At 35.6% G+C, this 14,794-nt stretch overlaps 1 protein-coding gene across 3 annotated transcripts in view; it reads left to right on the top strand.

Moving 5' to 3' along the window:
- LOC136339664 (uncharacterized) overlaps positions 1-14,794 on the top strand; it is a 68,055-nt gene that overhangs the window by 25,871 nt on the left and 27,390 nt on the right. The gene's annotated exons all lie outside the window — the stretch shown is intronic.

Raw genomic sequence — 14,794 nt, 5'->3', positions numbered from 1 at the left:
CCACTACTTTTCCATAATTTATCTCTGAGTATTAGACGAGTACGTTCCCAAATTCGTATATTTTGTTGTGGAATGAGATCGGTGTAAAGATTAAAAATTTTTCTGAAAATTTGTTATTTGCCTTTGTTTAATGAAACGTTATTGTGAAAAATGTTTCTACAACTTCAAGATAATTGTGAACACACTAAGTTGGATATGTCAACTACTGCTACTTAAAGTTTCAAATTTGTATATGTGCTATATAGTAGAAGTTACAAATTTGATTATATGGGAAAAAGTTGTTATTTTTGACCTTTTAATGTGTTTTAAGTTGAGTTGCAAGATTGTTTTTGCTTTATGAAATTAAAAAAAATTATAGAACTATTTAAAATCGTCAATTTAAAATGGTTCAAAAACTGTCGATCTGAAAGTTACATTCGTTTTTTTTGTTAGTTTTTTCCTATCTATAGCATAGGTTCCCTATAAGTATTTCAAGATGGCATTTAATACTGGAGATTTCGTTACTAGTTATTATTTATACAGATTCGGAATTTTCATGTAATATTCCGAAAGCGCATTTTACCCTTCAAACAAAAAAATATCAGATGTTTTGTTATTTTTGGCCACATGTGCCCGACGTGGCTTCGAAGGCTTTTTTATTTGGGAGATTATTAAATGACAAGTTTACAACACAAAATTAAAAGGTATTAGCAATTTTAAGAATTGAAAAATGTATGAAACAGTAATGAAAATCGCAATTTGTCCATTTATATCGGGGATAACGTCACTCCTTTAAAAATTAAGGTGTCCTCAGGTGCTGTTGCTTCCTTGCCATTTTCTCATGCATGGACACACTTTGTGGCATAAAATATGTGAGAGTATTCCGTAACAGAATTTTACATTAATTTTGAGACATCCTGTACAATTTATCTTTATTATTCTCGCCGAGCCTCCCGAACCTTCATAACACAACAATAAATTCTCTGATATAGCAGAAAGGAACATATACATAGCTTCTAACGAACCTCGATAAATAATCAGACAGCCGAAAATATCGTAAATCTGGAACGAAATAAAATGGTGCTAATATCATAAATTGTTCCCGCAAAATTGCGCGCAGGCGTGAACATTCTGTATCTAGATAAACGAAACAAACTTTATATTCAGTTTGTTCCGGAAATTATTATATTACTGGCTTAAGTGGTTCACCCTAAAAAACCTTTCTAACTGCCTCCAGATAGCTTCATTGTGTTATATCAGCTTCGAATTCATAGAGCAACGAAACTACTAACTAACACCCAAACCCCCATGTTAGACGATAATGACGAAACTTTATCCAATCTCAAACAATCAGGTGCCAAGTTTCGATAATCCATCCAATGCCGCATTTCATACCTAATAGATGGGACCTTAAAATCTCTTAGTTTCAGTAGTTAGTGTGACCTGCATAAATGCTGTTTAGAGTTGCAATTTGGCGTACTCCGTGGCTATTGAACGTACTAGGCAACGGAAGAACGATTCAGACAAATCAAATGGAAAACTTTGTGGAAAAGACCTGAAAATTTTCCTTTTTTCCGATATACAGAGTCGATATATTATAAAGAGAGCAAACTGCGCAAAATCCGTACAGAATGACGCTACTAAACCGCTAGGCGTGACGAGACTGGACGACATTGGACAAGAGAGAGAGAGGAAGAGAGCGAGGGAGAGAGACCTGACCTGATCTCACCTTTAAGTATAGTGTGCAATGTTCTGTAAAATGATTTGAAATATTCGCACAAGCGCTTGTATTGCAGTACTGGTGTAACTACCATCATCGGGTTATGAAAAGCGAATATATACAGGGTGTCCCATTTAAAGCTGTGATTGAAGAATACTCAAAACGGTACTTTGTATGAAAAGAGTTTCAAATGAAAGTCGTCCAGTAAAGAGAGGGACATGACGTGAAGAATGGTGACTTTTAGCCAAACCATCATTTTAAGGTCATTTAAAGGGCAAATTTTTATTTAGATCGCTATACTTTGAATGAAAAATTACAAATGGTTTTTATTTATGGAAACGCTAGAGGAAAGGTTAGTTCAGCAGTAGAACTTGATGCTGACATATTTCCGGATGAAAGAGTTCCCTGCTGGACGACTTTCAACAGTGTCATTAAACATTTCAAAGAAACGAAAACGTTGAAAACGAAAAAACACAATTGCTCCCGAAGTTCGACACATGAAGGCAATCAAATGGCAATTCTTGCAACTGTTGCATTCGATCCTCATGTAAGTTGTCAGCTTGCTTCTGATTCAGGGATATCAAAGACAAGTGTCCAAAAAATTTCGAGGGTGAATAAATACCAACTTTACCACGTTTCTTTGCATCAGGAACTCTATGGAACTGATTTAAGAATCGAGTAAATTTCTGTAATTAAACAAGGCAGCAATTAAATCAAAATGCAAATTTCTTCTCTAACGTTTTTTTTTTTCGGACGAATCCACATTCACAAACCATGTGATGGTGCAGTGAATCGCCACAATTTGCATTTTTGGCGTGCTGTAAACCCACACTGGCTTAGAGAAGTTGAACATCAAAGACTATGGTTAGTGAATGTACGGTGCGGTATTATTGGGGAATACTTAATTGGACCTTTCTGCATTGAAGGAAACTTGAACAGAGAAATGAACCGCAATTTCTTGCGTAACGATCTTCCGGAATTGTTAGAAAACATTCCATTAGCGATCAAACGGGTGATGTGGTATCGGCATGATGGCTGTCCAGCCTATTTTTCTAGAATGTCTCGTGAGATTCTGGATGAAGTGTATCCAGACCGATGGATTGGACGGGGCCATCCAGTGAACCCGAAAATTGGAAATGCCTTCGAAACCATTCCAAGGTTCGCTATGCGAAAAACCATGGATGAAATTAATTTACGAACAAATTTTTGAATTAGGGAAAACGGTGAACATTTTGAACACATGTCAAATTAAGGAATTTATTAATATTTTAAGACTTCAAATTTGCCATTTACTCGTTAATGTTCAGATTTGTAATAAAATTCTGTTCAAATAAAAAAAAAACTCTGATGATGGTACTCTTTTAAATCGAAACGTTAGAAAATGTTATCATGTGATATATCGTTGAAAAGCCCTTGATGAACACTTTCAAAATGTAACAAAATTTGTCCAGGTTAGCATTAAAAAAAATAATGTTGGGGTCAGTATCTCGAAAACTAGATAACATTTTGGAAATTGCACGCATCAAGGGCCGAAAGAAATTGTAAAATTTTTGTATGAAACATTTTAATTTTTCTATTTACTTTGAAAATTAAATTGTGGCGTTTTCCCCAAGATCTGGAAAAATATAAACAAATTAGCAACATTGTTTCCGAATATTCACTAAGCCCCAAGTTTGACATATTTTCTCTAATTTAACCAACCTCCCGTCTTTTGCGATTTTCCAGATACCAATGATGAGCGTCGAATTTTTTACCACCCTGTACATAAACGAGACTGGAATAGTAAATTTTCCAGAAACAAATATACTGCTGAATTATCAACAATTTTTCAAAATATATATGCATTTTTTGAGTTTAAATAAACTGATTCAAGACCATTGTCCGAACAAAATGTAAGTCAGTTGCAGGAAGGATGTATGGCCCAGATCAGGTCTGATGAAGCCTGAAATCGGTTGCAATTTCAATTAAGTGATACCGATCTGAGGTAATCCGTAACGGAATTGTTATACAAGAGGGCATTTTGTTGCTACACGTGGAGGATAAACTAACGGAGTTTTATTGCAGTTCCAATTTTTGGCAACACGTGTAGCAGCTTAAAGTTCGTAAATGGCTTTACTCCAAGTGCGATTCCACCTTGCAAAGCTCGACTTAGAAGACCAAATAAACTGATTAAATACACTTTGAAAAGTGCTTAGACTTTCACCACTTTGTCTCCCCCGGATTCAGAGGGCGGAAGTAAAATGTCTCTCGAGAGGTTTCCGGAGCACAAAAACTCGTTTTACACACAGAGTAATTTTAATTTGAAATTTGTCTCAGATACAGCGCGGTTATTTATTTGACAATCGTTGCCCGCCTGGAATGCAAATTAACATCCAGGGAGCTGGATTTTAACCGGACCTGGGTCCAGGAGGAGGCTGTTGGTGTAATCAGGATGAGGCCAAGTTATCGATTTTGCTACGGAATCGTGTTTTTGTGCACCAGTCAGCCAGAAAAGGACCTCTTCATGGGTAAAATTCGTCACTTGAACGAAATATGAACCAGGGCCCACATTTCCGAAGGTACCGTTAAGGATTAAACCAACTCCTCGCAAATAAACATTTTCTAGGTTTCAGGGAATACTCCTATTGCAGCACTTTAGATTTTCGAGCACCGCCATTTTCAACTCCAATTTACAACTCACGTTCTATTTATAGTTAGACAATCGATCACCGTGTTTTATTTTAATTAAAAAAAAGCTGGGAAAGCTTTTCGTATTTTGTTTATGGTTTCCTCAGACCTCAACAAACGACTCGCAGAATTGAATCCAATTAAGTGGTCTAAGAGGAAAGCTACGACTTTGAATACAAATTAAATCTTAAATCTGGGACATTGAGACGGGAGAAAAGATGTGGTTTGTTGTTCGAAACGATATAATTAAGATAAAATCAACTTTAAAGTCGCATCGCATTGAATATGAAATTATGTGGAAGAAAAATCTATTTGAACGCTCAGTAATTGTCGGAAAGTTTGGTCCTTTATAAGATTTTGCAATTTATATTTTAATATTTGTAATTCTGGATCCGTTTTGTCATCTCCAGAAACAGGCAAACGTTATTTCAAGTTGAGAGCTTTCGAATTCTTCGGATTCTCACCCTCGCACTTAAAATTTATCTTCCATCGTTGAGATCCTCTCAAGCTTTCTTGAAACACCCACCTCGCCCAGCGCCATGGGCGAACCTAGTCGATCTTTCCGCCGTAATTTTACGTTTTTAAGAGATTAAAACCTGCTGCAACAACGAATTCATCAGATAACTCCTAATGAATGGGCCCTCGTATGTCCTTATTGATGGCAAAATATGAAGAGAGTAAATGAAAGTTTGAAGTATTTCTTCGCAAAGCCTTTCCCAGAGTGCCAAACGATCGTTTCAGGTGTACGTGCCCCTCGAAAAATATACTTTCGGCTAAAAGCCAAAGAGAAGAACATCAAGAGATGATTTTAAGATCTCGAGGAAATTCAATTTCGGTTTGCCACTTTTGGCAAGGGATATCAAACGCTTCTTGGGAGCAATCGGGGATTCCGTATTGTGCTTGTGTATGCATAACTTTTTTCGAGTTTGATTGTGACTGTGAGAGAAACGTGTTAACCTGGAATAAAACCGGATACAAAAAAAGCTCATGTGTCATAGATATCATAATTTATTTCCCCTTTTCGTTACATATTTTTATCGCCGAATTACCTATTCCGTAAAACCCACGAACCATAAACATTTCGATATATTCTCACACAATTTTTACGCTCTAGCGACTATCTGTGTATGCATTAGCTTTGATACCCACACAGAACATCTAATTTATGAACATTAACGGGAACCGATTAATAAGAAGGTACTAATTGGGAAATATAAAACAGATATCAAGCCACAAGTGTTTTTTCAAAACATGCGTGTTTCTCAGGGTATTATGACAAAATGGCGAGATCAAATTTGGATTACGATACGCAAACCCTTATTGGAAGAGTAATTTACAGTAATTTATATCCGATCTCACCGAAATCGATTACACCTACGGTTGTTTCGGAGAGAATCGACAGAAAACCACTATCACGTTTGTTTGAGCATAAACTTGTTTGAGCGGTAAAATAACCGAGAATGGAGAATGGAAAGTTTTTGAGATTTTAAAGTGTTTTAATTAATATATTGTTCTAAATAACTCCGAAGCGGTTGGGGACGCGAAGACGCAGCGAGACAGTAATTTTTTTAATTGCGTAAATAATGTAAATTTTAAGACATTTTCAGTCACTTCTACGTCATGGTGCGCGCTAAGTTTCGAACGGCGCCGAATCAAATTCTCAGCAGGTTGTTACGTCACGGGATTATGGTTTTCAAAATGGCCAGTCGAGCAATTCGTTTTGCATGTCAGACGTATTGATAAGCGTAATGCAGTAACTTACCGATGATACCTAGACATACTGAAGAAAACCAGTGATCAATCCCAACTTGTCGGGGCATTTTACGTCAAAAGCATGTGATTATTAAACTTTCGTGTTATCTCCTGGGTGTCCCATTAAATTTCAGAATTCCCAATTACTTTGAATGAAGAGAAATTCACGACGACGATGTAACATCTTTGTTGCTAAATTTTGATTATGGTGCAGTCGTTGCCCAAGCAAGTTCTCAGCCGCTTATTATTTATTATTATTATTATTATTATTTTATTTCTCTAAATCTAGGCATTCTTTTAACTTACGTTTCGCAGATACGTCATAAACTTAACCAAAACGTAAGCGGTATTCGCTTTTCGTTGTGATTCTAAAAATCTTCAAATACCATCGAGACTTTTTGATTGGGAGCCTTGAAAGTCATATCCGAACGAAATTACGCATAACAAATAAGGATAATCGGATTAAACGCCGTGGGTCCCCCTGGTAATTCTGACAATTTCCGCTCTCCGGACATTAAGAATTAATGAGTACGAACCCGGCGATCGGTAGGCCAGGCACTGCTGCGGCGGACGGCGGCATTTAGGAAAACGATTAATGGCAGAAAAGTTGGAAACATGTGGTTCCGAGGGATGTTAAATCGGCATTTTTAGGGCCGAAAAGGTTGAATAAAACATAATAAATATGTATGTTAAAATCTCAGTTCGGAGTTAAAATTCATTGTCGCAGAAGGAGTTCATTTTAGTATTAAAACATACGGACATCTGTTTCCCCTTGCAGAAAGTAATGTGCATTTGAATTCATGGCCATTAAGAGCGTTACACTTAACATTTTTATGGCATTCTTCTGCAGAGTCTTATGTCTGCCACATTACTCATTGTGGTGTAACGCTGGGGTAATACAACATTTGAGAACCCACCAAATTTAACAAACATTTTTTCGTCCTCGTTATTATATCGAAATTGCGTCCAGTAAGCTCATGCTTTTCTGCATGAATTTTTTTTTTTTTAATTATAGAGTGCTTTTTCAGCGCTCAGCTTGCACTGAATGATTGGCATATTGCGTACAGCGATTCTACTAAGATGCAGCAATTTTCCCAATTTATTGTTCGCACTGCATTTTCTGTTGTTGCTGGTTCTCATGTGAAAGTAATTTTGAGAATGTCCTAACAAACGTAAAATTTATCTGCAGTCGGTCGGTTTTTCAACCGAAAAATTATCTAAATTCTAAAATATAATTTTCAAAAATTATAGTGTTCGCATCGCATATCTCTGTATTTCGTGGAAAGAGAATAATGTTTTTTTTCGGACAATTAGTTGATCACATTTGTTTATACTTTTCATTTGATTTTCTTTATTTTTACAGGTTTTTACTCGAAAATTGTGTTCTTCACACCTCTGGTTTTGCACTATTAAATTAATACATTATTTTGTAATTATAGAGAATATTATGATTCATTGACGTATCACAAAGTTTTTAGACCTACAAATTTTTAGAAATTAAATAATCAATTCTAACTTTTTTCGTCCTGTTTTTATTTGTTTCTGTCCAGTGGAAACTTCATCTGGTACGCCCCTGCTTTGGATATGCATAAACAGACATTCACGATGTACAATATGCGGAAAATTATTGGCGCGCGGGCATTTCAAAACAGCAATTTTGAAATTAAAAATTCCTCATTTGATTTTTAGTTATTGCAAGTTTTTACTTGAACACGTTCTTCTCTACCTACGCCCCTGTTTTCACTGGCTCGATCCTTGTTAATTGCCTACTTTACTCCGGCATTTACTACAGTTATATTCGATATTTTATATTGTAAACAATTCCTATTGCGGTCAACGAAAATATTTGGAAAATCATTGACATAGCTTTTCATAATCTACCACAAAAGTTTTATCTTCCAATTGGTTTTTTGGTTAATTAGATTTACATTCGGAAGTATAATTTATTAAACGTAAAATGCGAATTTTCTACCATTTAAAAAATAAAGCCGGTGATAGCTGTGAGCCGCGGAAATGTCGGATTAAATGTTAAGTTAAACAATGGTAATTAGAATGTATAATTGTTTTCAGTTTACTTGTTTAAATGAAAATCGGCAAACCACAAAACTGAATTTATGAAAACTTAGTTCTTTTGAAAAAAACTTTTGAAATAACCGCGATATTTAATTTCAAAACATGATGCTCAAGGTTTCGTTGAGGTGCACGTTTCTTTCAATTCAGTGATATCTCTCTATCTCCCTTATGGTTGACCAAGTCTCTGCGAAGTGAATTTTGATTGACACCCTGTATATGTTGCGCCATCCTGGGCATTCCTGTCGTAGCCCTGAAGGGTCTAATTATATATCCGCCTCTGGTCGTGTTCCGGATTCGTACTGATTCAAGATTAATCTCTAAATCTCTCAAGAGGCTTGTTTCTTTTAAGGTATAGGTAGTACGCGACGCATTCTCGTTCAGCTTTGCCCTAAAAGCTGGCACTATCTATCATTGTCTAGAAGCTTTCAATTTTCGAAATCCCTATCTTAAATACCCTATAAATTCAAAAAGAGTTCGGGGCTTGTCTAGGTCCTTTTGTTTTCGGTGACCATTGAAAAATTGCTGATATAGAATTTACCCAGTTTACAGTAATGCCACCATGGTCTTAAAGGACGGAAAATGCAATAGTGGCCCCACGCAAAGGCAGTAAAAATTCCAGATTAGACTGCGATAAGACTATCACTTATTAGTCTACTTTGACAATCGAATTGAGGTAATATAGAGATCGCGCCAAAAACGAAGTAATAATTTTTAGTTTGACTTCTGTAGACTTAAACCATCTTTCCTTGGCGTCACCAGTCGGCAGGAAATCCCCTATTCCTCCAATCATATTTTTTTAAATAAAATTGACAATTTTCATGTTGGGATATTTACATATGTACATATGCACGCTTCCCGGTATACTTTGTTACGCTTTCACACTTTTTTCAATAATTTTTCATCTTAATATGGTCGATTCATCTTTTTCCTGGATCGACGAATCATTATCGTTGACGAATCGAAACCTTGCTCTAACTGTCTCATTTGTAAGATGCCTCCCGTCTGCCGGATACCGCAAGACATCTACTTGGAAGACTTCAGCCTTGCGAAAAGATGATTAATTAAGTACGCTTCGGGAGAAATATAAGCGTTTTCTTAAGCCATGTCTCGAATTTCTCCAACTAACTCGTTAATATTTAAACTTTAATTAGAATAAAAATTGCCGCGCTTTAATCAACCTTAAAACGTAACTTTTTGATGACGAAATAAAATGCCTTTACTTTTATCAGTTTTTAGCAGGCTTCGAAGTAATTACTTAAGTGATTTAGACACAGGTTTAAATCTATTGCAAATAAAAACTTGTTGGCTCAGTATTACCACAAAATTGCATCCACACGATTTTATTGTGAAATAAGGCAATAGAAACATCATCCTGTCAGCTTTAATATTGATAGTACCTCTAAGTTTTATCAATAATAGTTCGTCGGGAGCTATTTATCGATAAACATATCAATCAAACGGAACGACATGCTTTATCATGAAGAAAATGGAAAATTGAAGCTCAAGAAGCGCCTTTTTTACACAATCGACTTTATGAATATGGTGGAAACTGGAAAGGCATTATGTAGTAATTTGCTTTTTACTGCCGCAGTGATAGTGCCATTTCTCTGTCATTGGGCGCGAACCAATACCATGCAATCAACCTTTTCTGTTCTATTGTACCCTAAAGCTGTCTTCATATTCTCTAATGTACAGCATGTAGTCGACCATATCTATTCCGCCAATCTCTAAAAATATCTTCGTATTTAATGACGGAGAAAAAAAAACGGTTTTTTGGCTCGAACGATAATTTGTATCTCGAAAACGGGAGATATCAAGAGTTGCGCAGAAAACAAAATTCGATAGGGTTTAATTGGGATTTCCACACAAAATATCACAACCTATTTTAGCGCCATGAATGATATTTCTCTTTGTGATCTGATGTGAAAACAATATACAAACTCAAACATGAAAAAAACTTCTTCAAACTCCAAAAAGAAGTTTCAATTGCTGTCAAAAGCGAAATATTTCAAAGGAATATTCCTCTTTTCGCTGGTAAAAGAAAGAAATTCGGATCGATATCCCATTCCTTTGTGCTAATATGAAACCAGCACATATTCGTGTAGGCTTTGCCGAGTTGAATTTTATGTCAAAAAGGTTCGATTTTTTCGGTTATATTAAGCACATTCCCCTGCCGGTGAACAAGGAAACCAAAAAAGCCCAAATCAATCGAAATGCCATAATTGCCATTGTGCCAATAGCTCCAGTAAAACTTCGTTTTACGTTGGCGAATTTCTTTATTTCCAGAAATTGTTCAGGAGTTTGCCCGTTTTTAGTTAGATCTTTTAAAATCATTCTAAGAAGTTTCTGAATACGCTATTAGACACGTGTTTCACGTTATGTAGTCTCTAAAGAAACTTTTAACGAAGAAGTTACAATTTTTCCTCTTGTGGGCCGTAGTTGCGCAGGTATAGCATAAATATTTATGAAATTATAATCTCGGATATTTTCTTGTATCCAAAAACCGACGAAACTTCTTGAATAATATTGTTGGTAGAGACATTTTCCCCACGGCGTCTAGGAGTTGCCCCATAAAGGACTGTAAAAGTTATTCGAGCTTAAGGAATATGAAAGCAAAGTTTATATCTTAATAATGATCTAGTGACTTCACTCTGTTCTCTCCGGCATGAGATTGCAATATTTTATTAGGTCACCAAGAGACAGATTTCAAAAGTAAACGCCCAGCCTTAAAAGGCGATAAATATAGGCCCTTTTATGTTGGATATCAAGTTTATCGATAAACGCTTCAAAGAGAGTCGATCCAGACCTCCTTTTATGACGGGGATTTATTTTAGGATTGCTAATAATAGATCAATAAATTACCACATTATTAAATTCATTCTGACTAAACAATAATCACTCTGTGGCGATTTTAACGAGATATTAAAGCGAAAATGTTTGCACCATTTTATTTGGTGCTGGGAAATTTATGGTAAGTAAGTGGAAAGATTCGGGACGTTATAGAAATTCCAATTAATTTTTAGAATATCGCCGACAGGATTTATGTTAATTCAGCAGAACTTAAAAATCGAAATTTTCTAATTTTCCGGTCTGCCTTGCACCTGCTATGGTCCTCTGATACCCCAGACAGACATGTCGAGAGCACACTGTGCGACAGTTACGTGAGGCGCACTATAACCCTGTAGTGATGTAACAGTTACTTGCTTTCAACACGACTTTTCCAGTAACTGTTATACATGCATATATCCAGATCTCACGCATTAAAAGACAGTAAAGTTACATAATTGTGTCCGGATTCGATATGGTCGTTAATAATTTTCGTTTAGAAATGCTTACGTCCGTATAAAATTTTTTTTAGTATACAGGATGTCCTTTTAACAGGTCTTTGGACTCGTGTGGGTTGATTTGTGTTTTTAGTAAAAAATAAATTATAAGGGCGTAAACACGTGTATGAGGCTAATGAAGGTTTAAATTTAAAAATTAGCGATAACCGTGCTGGGTGTCCCAAAAAAGAGGGCGTCATGGAGTGGTATTTTTTAAATGGGCTCGCCTAGTTTTTTTTACTCTGATGGGCAGCGATTCGGAGCTATGGCGTTTTAAGAGAAAATTTAGACATTCGCAGTATCTCACAAAGAAATCAATGCCGCAGTTAGCTTAAGTAATATTTTGAAAATTTTAGGATGCAGCCTCGTGGAAGGTTACCTTAGCAGGCACGAACACTCGTTTAGCCGAAAATACACACAGGATGTTCACAATAGCAACACTAATTGTCATCTTTCCGAGTTCATTTTCTTGATTTTGCCATTTGCGAGAGCATGGCAAAAATGCTTAACTCTCAGATACTTACCCACGAATGCGTTATACAATATGATTATTAGCTGTTTTGGGAAAACCCGCATTCATGACTGGGTGCCCCAGTGTTGAGCGTTCGTCGTCGTGGTTTCGATGTTTGTTTTAACTCTTGGCAGCTCATTTACGGTTTTCTATTGCTTCGCAAGTTGTTTATTTTACAACTGGCCATAAAAACGAAGTTTTCTCAACAAGAACTGATTAATATGATTTATGTAATTAGTTCAAGTGATGGAAATCGTTTATCGGCATTTCAGCACGACGATTCCTAACAGAGCACAACCATATCCCAATAGATGGCATCCCAATGTGAGGCGCCCACAAAGTCTAAAGTAGTGTTTCGAACGGAGAGGAAGGGCTAATTATGAAAATGAAAGTCGAAAGAAAAGGGTCTTAGGAGAAGAATACCAACTAGAGCTCATTCAGCCAGTAGTAGAGAATTCAAGAATTAATGTAAGAGAAATTAGTCAGGAAGTCAATAAGCTGTCAAAACTTAAAACAAACAGCGTCGAAACCATGGCAACGCATACTAAACACTCGGGCACATGGCCATGAATGCAGATTTTCCCGAAATAACTTCTGATTCCATTAATATTTAAGATAAATGTGGCATTATTTTATATGGGAGTGAATAAAATTTCATTTTCTTTCGTTCTACGTCGTAAAAATATAGAGTCCTATTGGAAAAAATTCGGTAAATTGAAGGTGAAAAGGTTAAAATGTATGTTGTTATTGCGAACACTCTTTGCGCATCTCTGGCTAAATAAGTATTCACGCCTGCTAAGGTGATCTTTGCCACGCGAGAATCCATTTTAAAATGATCGAAATTTAAGTTAAATTAACGGCGATTTAAATTTTTTACGAGACATTGAAAATGTCTAAAATTTCCTATAAGGCGTCATAGCTTCGCATCATTGCATTCCAGGGCAAGAAAAATCCAGGAACTTACATAGGATCAAGAGAAGATTTTATCATATGAAAAAAAAAATACAGGTGATCTCATTAAAATAAAAAACACTTTGAAAAACCCTTCTTTTTTGGAACACCTTGTAGGGTTGTCACTAATTTTAAAAGCTGCCTTCATTGGCCTCATACACTGGCGAGCATAAAATTCGGGTCACTTCGAAATTTTCAAATATAAATGTATTGAAAGAGAAGTGATATTTTTCGCTGGCATACCGGCATTGACTTCATGAAATTTCGGATCATTGGGAAAATGTTTACGGTTCTGCATGCTTCTACCATGAAAAAAAAAGATTGATAAAATACTTTCAATATCAAAATGTTACAGTGCTTGGGTAATGGACACCTGTACAATACATCGGTTATTTCGGTACAGGATCGTGTTTTTTTTTATCATTTTCCCTCAACAAGGTTAAAGAACCTCAGAATCGATAAAGGCTATCCTTTTTTATTTTTTTGGAAGTTAGGAAGGTAAAAATTTCGAAAATACTAAAGTGACCCGAATTCTATGCTCGCCAGTATATATATTTCCATGATTGATTCTTTATGAAATCACAAGTCAACTGACGAGTTCGAGGAGCTCCTAAATGGACATCCTGTACGAGTAGAAAGATACGAAGTATTAAAAACTATCATAATATTATTCATATCTTGTGCTTTTCCACGATATCTTATCAGCAGGTATTGTTGTGCTATTCCTGATTATTTTCTTTCTATCTCAATCATTATGCAAACACGAATACCGTGCTATGTCTATCAATGGTTAGGCGTATTTTAGGTCGTACACATTGTTTTATATGTATGTGTGTGTGATTTGAGATTATCGCCCTATAGAATTTCAGAATTCGTTCATTGAAGAAACCCGTAATTTTAATATCGAAGATATCTGCAAAGTGTCTATCTCCCATTTATTTATTCATGTAGTTCGTGCAAGTACTTACCTTTATTACAAGAACGGTTTTCGCATGTATTAAAGGTATTTTTCAACGTAAATTATTTTTCAATATCAACTTTTTTGCTACGAAAACATGCCTCAGTTTAAAACTGAAATAGTGATTGAGTACAGGCCTTTGGTTCACGTTTCAATGAATGAATATAGTGAAAATGTCGATAGTGGAGAACCGCTGAACGCAACACGAGGTACGTTCATTAAAAATTTAGCTAATTTTTCAAATTCTTATGCGTGTAAATATAGTTTCAGTAGAAACGTTTAATTTTGTTGTTATTTCATTAAGAATTTGAATAAATCGATCCTTTTTAATTGCAGTCTCTAAGCAACGATTTGTGATATCATCCGGGTCCGAACTAACATTAACTAACTTTAATTAACCATCGATCTTTTATGAGAGTCTTAAGCTGAAAAGTTATTTGGGTCGATTAAAGAATGAAGTCAAATCTTGGAGGGGAGGTTTAATTTAAAATTTATTTTTTACGAAACATTGAGTAAAATATTTTTTATAATATTTACAACCCAAGGTGTCCAAAGTTATGTTATCTCAATTAAAACGACATTAGGAATTATCTGTTAGAATTAGGTGAAGTAACAGTGGATATTAGGCCTTTGGTTTCACAGCAGTTTTCAGAGACGAGTTTCAATATGAAAAAATTTCGCACTTACTCCACATTTTTCTTACGTTTTCCATATTACTTTAAGTCTTGAAAGTGGAAATGACTTATTTGACGAGTGTGCACTCCCTGCTCCTCTTTAAATTTTAAATATTTCTCTAATATCTCTCCTTAGAAAAAAAAATGTTTAATTCTCTTTTTCAACGATGTTGAATTAAAAAAAAA

The sequence above is a fragment of the Euwallacea fornicatus genome, chromosome 6 (genome assembly GCF_040115645.1).
Source record: "Euwallacea fornicatus isolate EFF26 chromosome 6, ASM4011564v1, whole genome shotgun sequence".
In the NCBI taxonomy this organism is placed as follows: Eukaryota; Metazoa; Arthropoda; class Insecta; order Coleoptera; family Curculionidae; genus Euwallacea; species Euwallacea fornicatus.
The sequence above is the reverse complement of the archived record's forward strand: the minus strand, read 5'-3'. Positions and strand labels throughout refer to the sequence as shown.